The sequence below is a fragment of the Aptenodytes patagonicus genome, chromosome 2, assembly GCF_965638725.1.
Source record: "Aptenodytes patagonicus chromosome 2, bAptPat1.pri.cur, whole genome shotgun sequence".
Classification (NCBI taxonomy): Eukaryota; Metazoa; Chordata; class Aves; order Sphenisciformes; family Spheniscidae; genus Aptenodytes; species Aptenodytes patagonicus.
In genome coordinates, this window is record NC_134950.1 from 107209342 (window position 1) to 107226352 (window position 17011).

Genomic DNA, 17011 nt, shown 5'->3' on the forward strand with positions numbered 1-17011 from the left:
ATATTCCAAATTAGGAAAAATACTCTATTTGAAAATATGCAACAAAATGTATTTTAGACATGAGATATGGGGATGTTTGAAACTGACTAAGCATTGCTAATATTTCCCCAAAATGGAGAGTTTCACTGGCTGATTATTAGATTCTATGAGTTGACATCAACTTCTGTTTGATCGTAAACAGAATCAAATTAATTGAATTTGTTCAATTCCTGATCTATGAACATGAAGAAAAAGCTTCAGTTTAGACCATGCTTATTTTTTTAAAAAAGGGGAAGGGGAGAGAGAGAATGAAGAGGAAGATATAAAATAACTTATTCAACATGAGATTTATATATGTCGACTCCCACACACTTGTATGAAAGCTCAGCTAAAAGCAAGCTGTTTTGTCACATTTCTAAACCAAATCAGAACTAACAAGAACTTTTTGTAGTAAAATATTCAGTTGAGGACATGAAGAAAACATCATGAAACTGTGAAGGCATGACCTTTTTAACTGTAAGAATTGGGAACTGGGGTTGTTTAGCCTGGAGAAAAGGAGGCTGAGGGGAGACCTCATCGCCCTCTACAACTACCTGAAAGGAGGTTGTAGCGAGGTGGGTGTCGGTCTCTTCTCCCAAGTAACTAGCGATAGAACAAGAGGAAATGGCCTCAAGTTGCGCCAGGGGAGGTTTAGATTGGACATGAGGAAAAATTTCTTTACTGAAAGAGTGGTTAAACATTGGAACAGGCTGTCCATGGAAGCGGTTGAGTCCCCATCCCTGGAGGTATTTAGAAGATGTGTAGATGCGGCACTTAGGGATATGGTTTAGTGGGCATGGTGGTGTTGGGTCGATGGTTGGACTCAATGATCTTGGAGGTCTTTTCCAACCTTAATTATTCTATGATTCTAATTTGTTTTCCAGGTTTAACTTATTAATATCAAAATGATTTTTTAATATGCTTGTTACAATCTTCTCTGTGTTGTAAGGATTTCCTGTCATCAGTTCTAGATTTTTTTGTCATTGAATAATAAAAAAAAATCCCTTGTCAATTTGCATTTCCTTCTAGAAATCAGAATTGTAGACCTCCTGAGTGCTCACAGAACTGATGGAGATCATCACCACATTTTAATTCTGTTGATTTTGAGGTACAGGAGCATTGAAGGCTCTTTAAGGCTTCCTTGCTGAACTGCTGGCTATATCTGGGGCTGGTAAAGACAAATTCTCACGAAAATCCTCAGCTGCAGTATAGCAAAACACTAAAACTCAACAATCAAACTTGGTAGAAAAAGTCAAAATGTAAGCTAAGAATTTCATATAAATGTGTGGCTAAAATAGCATATAAATGTGTGTTTTTAAATAGCATTTTTTAACAAAAAGAAATATAGTTGGTAATAAGTTAGCAGAGGATCGTTTTTAACTTATTAACTCAGTGTTTCACTAATCCATATGTGAAGGAGAGATTTTGAAATTTCAAAATGAAAGGGAAAGAGGAAGTTTTAAAAACTATTAAAACCATGGGGTTTAGGGAGTTTTTATTTTAAGTTTTCTCTGGAAAGTGGAAAAAACAAGATCTTAGATCAACCATGACTGTTGATCAACCTTGCTATGCTATTTGACTTAAACCAAAAATATTTAGTTTTTATTTAGATAATATTGTTTGCTATTGATATTTAAACAGAAATGTAAATTTAAAGCAAAATTCAGATTCTATTAATTGTTCTGGTACACCCTTTTCCATTAAATAGAATGAATGAAATTCCACTCTTAAAAGCAAATATACTCCCTCTTTCATCCCCTCAAATTCTCAGATTTTCCAAGGTTTAACTTTCAGGCAACCTGGAATTTGCCTGAAGCGAGAGATGGGGAAAACATTGTTTTTCCTGATAGGAATGGTAGAATTTTTTTGAAGTGATTATTTTTATCTTTTCTAGAATCTAGCACTCCGTTTTTGTAAATAAGATTTACAGCAGGTTTGAGGAAGAAAAGAATTATTTTCAACACTTGACAGAAGTTATGAAGCTTATCTTTTTTTTTGCTTTAAACTATGTGCTACAGGAAAACTTACATAGCATAGAGAAACAAGCAATCTGTATTTTCTTTCCTTAAACTGATGCAGCATTTTGAAATGAACCTAGTAGAAAACATGCGCATGATCTCCTAATAACTTTGTGATCATTGCACAAAACAATAAAGCAATGAATATTTTTAATAAGATGAGAAACCTTAATTGCTCTAAGGTTGTTTTCCGTTGCTATCGTGATTCTGAGAAAACTCTAAAGCAACAACTGAAGCAACTTCCTGCCATGGAAGCAATCCAAAAATCAGAACAAAAGCCTCCTACAGACTGGACATGACGTCCTGGATTGTTATCATTCAGCATTCATGTCTTAGTAAATTAGCAACCTTTCCTTGTTCTAGTGTCTAGAATGCTTCAGCTTCTTGTCTAAGGGTGAGAGAGCAGGTAAGTGTATTTGGGGGGAAAGCATTCAAATCTTTTAACTCACCAAAACTACTTCCAGTTTTACAACAGAGAAAGTTAGTGGGTAAATTGTTTTGACATATTTAAAGCAGTCACTCATGTTAAAAAGGCATGAGACAATTATACTCTTCATCAACAGGTTACTCTTGGAGAAAAACGCACTGTACTGCTCTGAATACCTTCTGATGAAAATTACTGACTTTATTTTCATTCCTCCTCTCTTTGGATAAGCCTTCTGGTCTTCGGGGGTATGTACTTTATTTATTTATTTATTTTTATTTTTAAAGCTCTGGGAGGCTTTGAAATCTGCACCAACTGTGAGTCCTGACTGATGAAAACCTCTCACTCGGTACGCAATCAGATTTCATACGTAAGCATTTTCACCAATCTTATTGACGTGTGAGAACTGTGAATTGAGAATTGTGAAGTGAAAGTCATACAACTCAGGGGCTGCTCCAGACTCTGCAAATGAGAGCACTGACAGAAGCTAGCAGCAAGAGCATGGTCATGTTTCTGCTACTTGCTTTGTTTATAGCAATGACTCCTGGACTCCTGAGTGGGTGTTTGCCTGCAGCTGAGAGAATGGCTGAGGTCAGGGGCATAGGAATACAGTATGGCAAGGAAAGGGTGGGGAAGAAGCAAGTTGTTGCCACCTCTCCTAGTTTCTTCGTCTCCCAGACAGCAGCAGGACAACTAAGCCAACCCTTCCAGGTCTTAGCCACATGTTTGCCTCATGTTAGGCCATCTTCTTTTGCTGTTGCAGAAGCAATTTGGACCCATCCCACTCATCCTTAGAACAGCTCCATTCAGTCTTGCCTGTGCCATTGAGAAATCTCAAGCCAGTTTGGAGGCAATTAAATGAGGACACAGTAATAGGACTGACATCATGGATGGGCAGTTTTTTATGTTACTGGTTCTATGATAAACTGAGAATTATTTTGATTTACTTTTATGTGAGACATACCCATATTTTGGTGAAAAGAACAGATTTGCTTTCAGAAGGGTTATGTATTATTTGAGGAATAATTCCCAGAAGTCTACAGCTGCAAAGGAAACATGTAGACATAACGTCCAGTCATTTTCTGTGTTAAAAACCAGGTTTGAAACTGTCAAGCTATACTCATATCTTTAGTTAAATACCCTCTCTAAAGGGTAAGAGAAACATGGAAAATCACCCGGGTATTAGCAGAAATGTTAGGAAGATCCGTCTTCAGATAATTTGAAGCTAAACATATCATTCACTAAATTAAGTGACACTAGTCTGCTGCTTTTTTTTCCCCCCTGTAGCTACAGTACTGAAATGGTTTGACACAAGTATAAATATTCTTCTTGGCTGCCTTGATGCAGAACACTGGACTTGTGGGCAGCAATGCTTGGAAAGATGGTTGTCTAAATAATTGCAGGGCAGGGGTAAAAGGGCAAAGTGTAAAAACTATACAAAAGCATTCTTGGACCCAGGCAAAAGAGAGTAGGAACAAAATTCAGAAAAGCGTGTTCAAAATTCAGATTAAGTTTCATGTTATTCTTAGTAGAAAAAACAGCGGCAGCACTGCAGGAAAAAAGCTGGTAAATTTTGTGGTTTTCCAGAAAAGGTTTAGATGGTTCCTGAATTCAGCAAAGCCTGGAAACACTTCTTTAGCCTATGAGAGAGATCTCCATGGGCCGTTCAGCCTAAAGAAATCACTTTATACCACAGAAAATTGAAGAGATGGTGTTGATGAGCTATGGCAGGCAATTGAGTTGCAAAGGTATTTTCCAAAACACTGTGCTTAGAATCTGTAGTGGCTGTTTCATATGTATATGTATACAGGACAAAGGTATTCCAACAAAACAAAATCTTTCTAATCTTTGATTTTGCTCCTACTGCATTACATGCTGAAGATCTGAGAAGACCCATTTTGTTTGTTAGTTCTTTATTCTGCTCCTAGATACTGGCAACTGTTTGAAATTTCCTTTGTTAAATTGAAGGAATGTTTCATGAATTATTTATTTTTTTCTGAAAGAGAAATTGTGTGCTTTACACAGTTTTTTTTTCCTACCTTGCCTAGTCCAGGACATACAGAATTGAACAATTATTTTAAAATGAGAAGTAAATAACCACAGAGAAGCTTTCCATACAAACAGTATCAAAACACTGGCATATTAGATGCTGAGCTCTGTACTTTCTTGATGGTATTTAAAAATACATATATTTTTAATCTGTGGTATTATAACAGGTTCTGCATGTTCTTCCTACAAATGGACTTGAAGCAGCAGGTGAATTCACTTCTCACCAGATCTTTGATTCAATATTAAAATCTTCATGTGGGAAAAATTATTAATTCTGGAAACCACAAACATAATATTTTGTAAATGCTTTTTCATTCAGGATATGTTCTTTTAACTTTGAAGCTGCAGTGAGTGCTTGTATAGCTATTTTCTGGAGTGCTAACAAAATTCTGAGAGGAAAGGTAGTTATACCTTCCTTTTATAGACTTCATTCTGGTTCAGCATTGCTTTGTTCACCTAGAAATTCCATGTGACTTGTGTGGAGGGGGACATTGTTCCCCCAACAGATTATAGATGCCTATGTAAAGAAGTGGCCAAACTTGTTTCTGCAACCTGTGTTGCTGCAAAGATAAGAACTGTCTTGTTCTTCTCCATTTTTGGCTGGAGGGTATTGTGGTACACTGTGGGTGTGTGTTTGTGCACACACACCTAAAATGAATATATTTTAGCCCATGCTAAAATGAAAGTATACTTTGATCATTCTCTCTCACCTAATAGGTAAGAGCTTTGAGCAGGTACAAATACACTTTTAAATTAATGCATTTCATTAATTAACAATTTGAATAGTAGGAAGGCCTGGCTGGCTAGGGAGCAACCCTAGCCTTAAGGTTCCCTAAACCTTAGTAAGTGTGAACTACTTTAGAAGAGTGTTTGTTAAAGTACTGAAAACTTGCAAATACAAAATTCTTATGGAGGCATCAGGCACCTCTGAGAGTATCCTGTAGTTCAGTCTGCCTTTTTTCCTCCTACTTTTTCCAGTCCACATATGTATGGTGATGGAACCAAGGAGATTAATTTTCTGTGTTATGAGGATACATACTGTGTTTCTCTGCTTGACTTGAAGTACCAGAAGAGCCATTTCAGTCTCATGTGAGCTTCATTAAAACCTCGTGTAAAACAGAGAGAGTGATCATGTGGCTCTTTGTTGCCTTAATAGGAATAAGAAGGGAGATGTTCTTTCCATGCTGATGAAAAATTGGTGGGACTAGAGGTAGATGTTTTTGTTTGCTTGTTTTTAATAGGGACCTATGTGTGATCCATTCCAGCATCTTTAACTTGGGAAATAACTGCTGTGGGAATGAGGGAATGGATTTGCACCTTGGTCCCCCACATTAAAGGCTGTTGTCTGCAGCCAGACCATCACCAAATGAACAGCTGAGTTTGCTGTGTTAATGTCCCTAAAATATCATGAGTTGTTAGTGGTCACTGTCCTCCTTTGACTGTCCAACTCTTTGCATGAAATGATCTTGTAGCATTAAAATTTTTAGTGTGTTCTGCAACATTTTACCTGTCATCAGTCACTTTTGCCACAGACCTGGACAAAAACTGCTGGCTCAGTGGAACTGGGTGGACCAAGGGGTTATTTCAGTGAGAAAGATCTGAAGATACCAAACTAAGAATAACTTAGTGACAGGTTAGTTTGCAGGGTCTTTCCTTTACATTTCATTCCTTGATGTTCAACTGCCTTTCTAAAGCTCGTAAGATCTGCAAGGGTCTGCAAGTCCTGATTAACCCTACTTAAATGCTATTTTGAGGAACAAATAGCACAGAAGTCACTTGCACACTTTGTGCACTGGTGCAGTGCAAAGAATTTGTCAGCAGGTTACAAACAGTGAAAGATTGCTTTGAGCATTCTCAGTTCAAGCTGTTTTGATTGGATAAGGGTCAGGAGCTTAATTAATTTCTTCACTGTTTAGATGTCTATTTAGATATTTACACCATTATTATATGACTCATGTCATGTAATAGCTTTAAGACTGCAAGCATGAAATGCACTTTCTGTGTTGCCCTGCTTTTTGTAGTCTTTGTATCTGTTTTGACAGGGCTTTCTGCCAAGGTCTAAGTGGCCAGAATATTCACTGAATTGAAAACTGCTGTCAATGTTTGTTTAATTATGCAAGTATTTGTTGTAAACACCTGTGATAATTGGCTAACTGTAGCACTTCAAGTAGTATCTGCTGATACTATCAGGGACACAGTTTACAATGGAAAGACCTTTTTTTTAAAAAAAAAAAACCAAACACCACCAGAATAAACCAGTGTAGCTTTCTTTGTTTTCCTAATGACTTTTTCCTTTAATTACTTTTACAGGGATTCCCAATGTCTTTCTTTTCAATGTTGGATCTAAAATGAAATTTTGTTTGGTGAGGTATTTTCGAGCATTTCTTTTTGTTCTTTAATTCTGCGCCCCCCCCACTCACCCTGCCCCAAGTACTGTGTGCCCTGAGTCAGATCTGTTAGTGCAAGGTGTGGATTTCTGGCAGTATCTCAAGTAAATACATCATGGAATCATCTGTTTGTTGTTCAACTGATAGCACCCATATTTCCCACAAACCAAAAAACAAATAAGCACTTTTACAGAATTTTGGTGAAAAATCCTGAGATGGAGTAGATATTGGTCTTAAAGGCTGGTTTTTGGTTTTAGCTGATTCTCAGGATTCTTGTCTTAGCATACTTACTTGCATTTCAGAAATATTGCCTGCCAACCAGGTAAAAGCAGAATGGTTTGTCAAAAATGTGGAGGCACTGAAATGTAGATTTTTATCATTCCCGAAGGAGTTAGAGGAAAGTTTAAACTACAGCCACCCATTGAACAGCTGAGTTAAGGTGTGCTCAGCAGTTTGAAGGTATGTATCACATGGATGTCATAACATCTTTGTGTGGCAACTGTTAGAGTTTATTTCTTGTTCATAGGGAAAGGCACCTGGCAGGTACAGTACTGTACAGTACAATTGGTAAAGTCCTTAAAGAAGACAAACTTAAATCCAAAAATGAAGATGTGTTATTTTCAGTTGCGATATTTATTGATACTTGTTTAAATAGAGGCTCATCAGAGAAGATCCAGTTGTTTGGTACGAATAGTTCTCATAGCCTTCAGATGGTGTCTGCAAGGCAGAACAGTAATGAGGAGCATTTACCTTGACATTTTTCTTAGCATTGTTCTTAAAAGTAGCCTTTGCCCAGTACCCTCTGGGACCATAGGTATGGGCAAGGTGCTTAGAAGGAAGAATTATTTATCAAGAGCATGAAGTAAAATTAGTGAGCCAACAAATTTTTTCAAGAATTGTTCAAGGGAGATCAGAGAATAAAGAAAACGTTGCTTGAGGTTTTGGTTTTTCTTTTAATGAACTGTTTATTGTTGTACTGTATTGTGACCTGTTGAGATCATGGTGTGTTTCTGCATAGCTGGCCTTCTTTGCTGGCTCAGTAGAAATGCTAATTTTCTCTTGTGTACACACATACTGTCTCTCACAAAATGCCGGTGGGGATATTTGTACATCCAAGATACCAGTCTGACCCTCTTTTCTGCTGAGTGTTTGGGGTTAGCAGTGTCTGGAAGTGGATTGCTGTGGAATATATGTAAAGAGAATGATGATTTCTCTATGATGATTAAAAAAAAGATTCCAGCTAACTGTCTGTTCCTGCTTTGTGTGTTCCCAATATAAAGCAATGAAGAATTTTTTTTGTTAAAGGCCTTGTAAAAGCATTAGCCTCTCTTCTGCACCAACCCCTGATGGCTTACCCTTCACTTACTCAATTGTTTGGGTTATGTTTACTAGTCATTATTGACCTCTTTGTTAACATAGCTACTGTTGACATCATTCCTTATCCAACAGAGATAAGGCCTTGTGTTCTGTTGCATCGTTACAGGGCAGCTTTCCAAGTCCAAATTGTTCATCTATATTTGAAATATTTGTCTTTTGAGCTTTGTAATGAGACTTGTTTACATGGGGGAGGGGAGGAGAAAAATCCCTGTAAATGAATGCAGTAGTCTCAGTGTAAAAACAATAATTCAGTGAAATAATAAGGAGAATGTGTTTTCCAGCTGCTGTTTGTAGATCCCAGTTGCTAGGGTGCTTGATATCACAGAGTATAACCTTGTCCCATGGTTACGGTTTGCATATCTTTGCTTTTCTTGACAACGAGGTTAAAGACTATACCCTCATCACTTATCTGATTAGAACTGGCTCAGAAAATTAATGCTAAGAGAAAAAAATCTTATGCAGCCAATGTAACCATCAGGATGTTGGTTTTCATTAATGAACTGTTAAACTTGTGAATGACTCATTGGAGGGGTGGACATGAAAACATGCCTTGCTTGCATTCATTTTATTGACTCTAATTAAGGGAAACATGTCCTTCGATGTGATAACTTGCTGCTATAGGCACAATATCTTTGCAGGAAAGGGAAGCTTTTAGTCTTTAGAACAAGGCTGGCTGCTTGCTTCTTGCATTAAAAGAAACAGCCATTTAACCATGTAGTCACTGGATAACGAGATCACACATCTCATTGCCCTCATTTGTGCTTGTAGATTGTAGAAGACTGCCCCTTCTCATTTAACTCAAACATCTCTTTGGTACTGATTAGCTAGTGTCAAAATGTGTCCTAGGAGCTGCACAAAGAAAGCAAGCAAGTTTTTTCTTGAAAAATCCCTATGCTCTGTGCTTGAAACAAGACTAAAACAAAACAACAACAACAAAAAGGAAGAAGGTCACACACTAACACCTGTGGCTGGAGGAAAAGAAAGCAGAGGTTGGAGAAGATGGAAATAGTTTATTAGTGTTCACAAGTTACGAAAATGCTCTTTTGGGCTTTTATTTTTCTCTACTTGGTAATTACGATCCCATGTCTTCAACGGTAAACCTTGTTTGTTCATGATCTGAATCAATCCTCTCTTGACCTCGTTAATCTAGCTGTTGGCTATATTCTAAGCTATGTGGCTGCTTAGTTGTATTTGACATGCTCTTCTTTCTTTTTCTACCAGCAGTCAGGGCCAGAACAGCTCACAGGGCTTTAAACTCCTGAAGAAATCTAACTGCTGCTAGTCTGAGCTGTAAATTCACTGGCTTGTTATAGTCACTCAGTGTAGTCACCTGCACAGTACTTGAAATCTTGAAGTGCCAAGACCGTGGCTTTTATAAAGCTGAGAGCTATACATGCAATAGGCCTTTCTAAAATAAGCTACATAGGATATTTTGATTAAAAATGCTTTAGGGTGTTTCTTAATTTTTCATTGCATTAATGCACTGGCATTAAGATAAAGAATTTTCATCAATAAATTAGCCTTCTTTGAAAGATATTATCTTAAAAAGGAGATTCTGACCAACACCTTCCAGTTACCTTGCCATGACTCCTCTGTTCTGGGAGGCATATTGGCCCCAAATACCTGGTTTGTGATAAAGCAATCTCAGGGTTATTCTTGTTTTTACATGAGTAGTAAGTGTTCTAGAAATGGCTGTTAAGAATCATTTGGTTGTTATGCCTCCTTGGCTGTGCTTTCTCTTTTTCTGCTTATGTCCACGCATGAAGGCAGGAATGAAAAATTAAGATGCAACTGGTAACTGGCTCTACTTTCAGGAAGTGACTTTCTTCACTTGGGTTAAGGTAGCTAAGCTGCTCCTTTATACGGCAGCTAGTACAAAACTGTTAATAAACTTTGTGGTTGTGAATCTGTCATACTGAGCACATTTCAGTTAGAGAGCACCATTGATCCTTATTCATTTATCTATTCCATTTGCCTAGGCAACTAAACTATTTGAAAAAAAGAATTACAAGAATTACAGGCTAGAGTCATGATGTGACCTGCATATGAATGACCAAACAGCATGGTCCACATTTCAGTAGGGACTTGAAAGAAAAGCTGTTTAATGGACAAGTACAGGGTCCAACTTCCACTGCTATCAGTAACTTACCAGTCTTCTGTTTTAGATAAACATAAAATGTCTGTAAATGAGCTTCAAACATTCACTTAGCTGTATATAAATTATAACCATATTGCAATATGAAGGTAAATTTAAAATGTAAATGACCAGTGCTAAGGAGGCAGAATATTAGTCCAGGAGAATCATTGTCTGGTTTGACAGGAATTAATCGAAGAGTATCAAGGAATACCAAATAGAGTATTCTACCCAAAAGATGCTCTAACCACTCCTAATGTTCCAGTATTCATGACTTTTTAAAAAACACTCTTCTAAAAAAGTAGAGTTTGAAAGAACCACCATCAGAAACCAAGCAGTTCTGCAAGAAGGGTACTGAAGATTTAAGTTTCTATAGTTTCCTTAGAATCCTTAACTTTAAAATGGTCCAATTCCTTTCGAGGAGTCCTGTGTCAAATTGTGTGGTAACAGAGGTGTTAAGTTACCAAGTCCAGTTCCAAAAGAGCTCCCGTCTGTACAGATGTGGCTAAAAATAGTTGACATTACCAGTTCTTAGTCTTATCAGGAATTTGTTTGTCAAACTAACTAAACCCTAGAAGTGAGAGAATCCATATCTGTTCCTGGAGGCTCATGGGTGCCAACTTGAGAGTTCTGTGAAATTCCCTGGTTTGTCAGTTGGATTTTCTCTTCCCATGCCTGTACCGTAATTTTCTTCCTTGTTTCATTGTTGTTTGTAACCTTTTTCTGTTTACAAAGGGTCATAGAAATACTGGATCTCTGGAGGTTAACTAGTCTGACCACCTTGGTCAGCTGCAGCTTTGCCTAGCTGATTCTTGAAAACTTCCAGGGCTGGAGAGATCAAACCTCTCTGGCAACCTGTTCCAGGGCTACACAACCCCTCCTAGGGGAAGCTTGTCCTGATGTTTTTTCTAACTTCTAACAAAAAAATGATAAAACAGGGCCTGCGTACTTCATCTTGGAACAAATTCACAGCTCTAAAATAGCATGTAAAAAAGCAAGACATCTTTCTTCAAATGATGTCCAAAGCTTTAGCTATCTGTATTTTAAAGGGGAAGAAGTGGGACGGGACTTATTTCACACCAACATTTATCCAATTAAACAAGGTGAAAATTTGTACCAGGTTGAAAAGTGAGCGTATCGTATTAATTTTGCTGTTTTCTTGAGGTGAAAATCTGGCAATCCTGAAAATGGAAATTCACTTTCTTTTCTCCTACCCCCTACCCGCTGCCTTTTTTTTAAGGATTTTCCAGACACATTCATGGCCAACCTTCTATGGCTGGTTGGGAAGAGCAAGCAGACTTCTGTAAGAACTACTTCGTTATTAACATCCACTGATAAAGGGATGCTCTATAAGGAACTGTATAAATCATGTACAAGCTTCTGAAGCCCTGAAGTGGGCTTAACTGAAGAAATATCTTTGTGCAAAAGCACACTCAATTTTTTTCTGCATGTGAGATACTTCTTCCCTTCCCCACCTCCCCTTTTTACTTAAAATCTGTGCTCACACTCCTTTGACAGGAGTGTCATGAATCTGTGCCATGCTGCACATTCTTTTTCTTAGAAATGAGAGAAAAACTTCATTGAGCTCTGTCAACCCCCTTCAAATCATTATGTGGGAGAAAAGTGTTGCCTTCTTTTTGCAGTCAGTGTTGTCTTTGTGGGTTTGGGGTTTTTTTTCAATATTTTAGCTTAAAATGAGTTCTGTGGGGAAGTAATAAAACATGCATTTGTATGTTTATTTTCTTACTGAACATTAGTATGCTGAGGGCATGATGAAGCAGATTATATTCTCTGCTTTGTTGCCTTTGGGAAGGACTCAGGCTGTCACAGACTGGCAGCCAAACAGTTTGTTGGAACAGCAGCTTTACAGTATGACATAATGTGCTTTCGAATCACTTCTAAGTTGGGTCAAAGGGAAAAAATGAACAGTTGACCACAGCATTCCTTTGAGACAGAGGATTTGCCTGCCTGTCAGGCTGCTGAGGGGCTCTGGCCTGTACACCTAGTATGAGTGGGACCATGGCTTTTTCTTTCCAGTTAGTACAAAAACATTTAAAGAGAGAATTCCACTTCCAATTTGAAGTGCACTTTGGCACTGGTTCAAGGACAGGCCCTGTAACCTTGTCTGTTCTCACCTAAAACTTCATTTTACTTTATTTATAAGCTTAGTCGTGTGAATAATTTTAGTGTGGGTGAGCAACTGAGAAACTGTGCTAGAAATGATTTAATTCCTCTACAAATAATGCAGCAACTTTTAACACAATATCCGTAAATAGATTCCTTGTGACTTTAAAAGTGAAACAGTTGTGGAAATCAAGCTCCTATGAGAAATGCCCAGGTTGTGCTTTGCATTTTGCTGATTCGTCTGTAAAACAGCTTTCAACTTTATTGCTAAGCTTTGAATGTATATTTTTACCTTTTATTTGATTAGCTAAATATAACCTCCTAGGAGAAAGTAGCATAGATTTTTCTACAGTCAGATAACATTGCATTTGGAAGCAGTGTTTTCAAGAACGGAGCTCTTAGCCATTCTGTGTTCTCCCATGAAGCTAAAAAGCTCTTGAAGAAATGCTAATGTCCATTACATTTTCTATTCTCATTTCAGGCCATGATTTCTTGTACTCCATGGCCTTGGTGTGCTGACTGCAGATTTGATTTCCCTCTGAAGTTCAGCCCAAAGCTATGGCGCTGTTTTGTATCCTACTGTATTCCCATTCAATCCAAAGGAGGCAACTGGTGGGAGGTGGTGGGGAGGCTGACTGGCTATAGCAGGAATGAAATTCAGTAGTAGATGAGATGAGAGAGTGAATTTGGTCATACACACCAGGCAGGCTCTGGCCTCATGTAAATGCAGTTCTTCCTTGTTGCTATCACGGGGGTTTTATGCATTTAAAAAAGAAGTAAATTTGAAGTGGTTCAAATAAGACATTTAGGTTCCTTGTTCAAGCAGAACTGTGAAGGCACTGTGGGTGGTGTCATGCAAGAATTGCCTGGGATTTCCCATCTAGTCCTGTTCGCTAGAATTGCCAGGCGTGTACTCCTGGCCAGCAGGGAATGGTGTAGGCATCACTGCTGTCTTTTGATCACTGTTTAGGGTTCTCCATAAGTGAAATTTCATCCTGACCTTCCTTTAAAGTTTTTCATTGTTTGACAAAGTACTAGTTGTAATTATATTTAACTTTATAAGTGTCATTTTTTATTTCAGTAATCTATCTGGTGGACTCCCAGTCTGAATACAAAGCTTTAAGAATGTTTTGACTTCCTGTGTTTGTGGTTAGGTTTGTTTAAGTTCTAGGAATGTGCACTTTTGCATTCCAGGTCCTGAATATAAAGCTGTATAGACAACCTTCCAAACTGATTTGTTTCCCAGACAAATTAGGAAGAGTGAGAGTAGCTAAGCCCTGCAACAGGTTCCACGGGGAGGTCTGTCTTTGGAGATAGCAGAGAACTTGACTGAATAAAACCCTGAGCACCTAGCTTAGCCCTGCTTTTGCTGTAAGTGTGGAATGAGATGACCTCAGGAACATCTTGTCCTGCCCAGACTAGCCCAAGGGCTACTGCATGAACTATCTCCTCTTTAATTTGTTCAAAAGCTTGTCATTGCTCAGGGCCCCATTTGAAATTGTTCTTCTTTCAGGTCACTTGATAGAGAGGGTTTACAATCAGACTGTAATTTGGAATATGCATTCTCCAAAAACCCACAACACCTAAGAAAGCTTGTGTTTCCTTTTTGCTAGTTGGTGGAGACATAGCTGTTATTTTGTTGATCACATCTGTTGGGATCTGATGATGTCCATCTTGCCATTTTATTCCTAAAAACTGGATCTCCTGTGCAGGTCCCTTGACTTTACTTTGTTTTATGGCAAAACCAGCCTTCAGCAGGATTTGGACTATTTTCTTCCCTTTTTCAAAAACTTCTCCTGCTGTGTTGCCCCACACAATGATGTCATCAATGTATTGCAGGTGTTCTGGAGCCTCACCATGTTCCAGTACAGTCTGGATCAGTCCATGGCAAATGGTGGGGCTGTGTTTCCACCCCTGGGGCAGTCGGTTCCAGGTGTACTGGACGCCCCTCCAAGTGAAAGCAAACTGTGGCCTGCACTCTGCTGCCAAAGGGTTTGAGAAAAATGCATTAGCGACATCAATTGTGGCATACCACTTGGCTGCCTTTGACTCCAATTCATATTGAAGTTCTAACACGTCTGGCACAGCAGCACTCAGCGGTGGCGTGACTTCATTTAGGCCACGATAGTCTACTGTTAGTCTCCACTCTCCATTAGACTTCCGCACTGGCCATATGGGTCTGTTAAAGGGAGAGCAAGTCTTGCTGATCGCTCCTTGGCTCTCCAGTCAATGAATCAGCTTATGGATGGGAATCAGGGAGTCTCGGTTGCTGCGATATTGCCGCCGGTGCACCGTGGTGGTAGCGATTGGCACCTGTTGGTCTTCAACCCTCAGCAACCCCACAACAGAAGGGTCCTCCGAGAGACCAGGTAAGGTGGACAGCTGTTTAATTTCCTCCGTCTCCAAGGCAGCTATACCAAAAGCCCACCGGTACTCTTTTGGGTCCTTGAAATACCCTCTCCTGAGGTGGTCTATGCCAAGGATGCACGGAGCATCTGGGCCAGTCACAATGGGGTGCTTTTGCCACTCATTCCCAGTTAGACTTACTTTGGCTTCCAATACAGTTAGCTGTTGGGATCCCCCTGTCACCCCAGAAATACAGATGGGTTCTGCCCCTATTTGGCTTGATGGCATTAGGGTACACTGTGCACCGGTGTCCACTAGAGCCTTATACTCCTGTGGGTCTGATGTGCCAGGCCACCGAATCCACACAGTCCAGTAAACCCGGTTGCCCCTTTCCTCCCCCTGGCTGGAGGCAGGGCCCCTCTAATCCTCATCACAGTACTCGTTTCTCATTTCTTGTACGTACGAGTCAGAAGTTTCTTCATTAAGATCAGGAGTAAGATCAGCCCTTCTACTCTCTCTGGGGAACTGCCCGCTGGAAACTGGAGCAGCAATTTTCCTGGAAGAACCCCTTTCTGTGATTGTTTTCCCTTGCAACTCACGTACCTGTGCCCCTAGGGCTGAGGAGGTAGGTTTTCCATCCCACTTCCTCATGTCCTCTCCGTGGTCACACAGATAAAACCACAGGGTGCCCCGTGGTGCATACCCTTTATACTCTCTCTCTTGAGCAAAAGAACGCTGACTCCTAATAGCCGAGGTACTGGTCTGTACAGGTGGGGAGTAGGACCTATCCTCTCTGAGTTGCTGGAACTCCCGGGACAGTTTCTCCACAGCCGAGACGAGGGAGGAAGAGAGACTTTCCTCATATTGCCAGAGTTGACTAGCCATTTGTCCCTCTCCATCTTTCCAGGTCATCACTGCCAATGAGTTGGCATATGACGATGGTGAGCTCCTTACAAACTTCCACCACATGGGTCGTGTGTCCTTGACTTCATCTGGATCTTTGGATAGCTGTTCATTGTTCAGGTCACCATAAATCACCTCCAGCACAGCAATTCTCCCAGAAACTGGATACCCTTCTCCATGGTGATCCACTTGCCTGGGTGACATGTGACATCTTCCTTGAAGGGATACCTTTCCTTCACGCTTGACAAGAATCGCCTCCAAAGGCTGAGGACTCGTGTCCCTTTTCCAATCGCTTTGTCAATGCCCCCTTCCCTAAAAAGGGATCCCAGCTGCTTGACTTCTTTACCTTCTAATTCCAGGCTACTGGCCCCATTATCCCAGCATCGGAGCAGCCAGGTGACAATGTGTTCGCCTGGACGACGGCTGAAATCTTTTCGTATATCTCGCAGCTCACTCAGGGATAGAGATCAGGTGGTCACTGCCTCTTTCATTAATTCTTCCTCTTCTTCCTCCCCGAGCAGTTGCCGGCCCTCCTCCTCCTGTTCTCATGATGGCCCTTCTCCAGGGTAGTCTGCCTCGTACACTTCTTCCTCTGGCTCCCTTTTAGAAGAAGCTTCTTCCTCCCTTACTAAACGAGCCGACTTCCGCTTCCAAAATGTCTTCTTGTGTACAGGGGTGACTGATACCGGCACAGGCTGGTTCTTTGGTTCAGCCACAGAGCCTGTCACTGGGGTCAGAGTGGCCACGGGGCCTGTCATTTTATCGTCAGATCCAGAGACCTTCTCTTCCCTTTGAGGGTACTGAATGGTGTTGAACAGGGCTCGGTGGGCATGGGCCAGGCCCCAGCACGTTGCAATGATCTGCGTCTCTCTGGAGTTGCCAGGGTAACAGCATACTTTTCCCAAATATTCTACTAACTTTTCAGGATTCTGCACTTGCTCAGGGGTGAAGTTCCAAAACACTGGGGGTGCCCACTGGCCTAGGTACTTGCCCATCCTATCCCACACACCCTGCCACTCATAACTATCCAGCCTTGGGGCAGATCTCTGGATGATATTCTTAAATTGCTTATTAACTTTAGACAAAACCGAAACAATATTCCCAAGAGATACCAATAGAAGTATCTTAACTACCCAAGGATGTTCAAGATACTGAAAAGTTACTATAATGAAGGAGGAAACATCATAGAAGGTAGTGACCCTGCCATTCTGTATTTCCTCCATAAAAAAAC

The 17011-nt window shown here is 40.0% G+C and overlaps 1 protein-coding gene across 1 annotated transcript in view; it reads left to right on the forward strand.

The window, feature by feature from the left end:
* Positions 1–2413: 2413 nt before the first annotated feature.
* Positions 2414–17011, forward strand: part of TPPP (tubulin polymerization promoting protein) — a 114910-nt gene continuing 100312 nt past the window's right edge. Inside the window, exons 1-2 of the mRNA XM_076330699.1 lie at positions 2414–2442; positions 2748–2809. The gene's annotated coding sequence lies outside the window, so the exon portion shown is untranslated. The remainder of the gene's footprint in view (positions 2443–2747; positions 2810–17011) is intronic.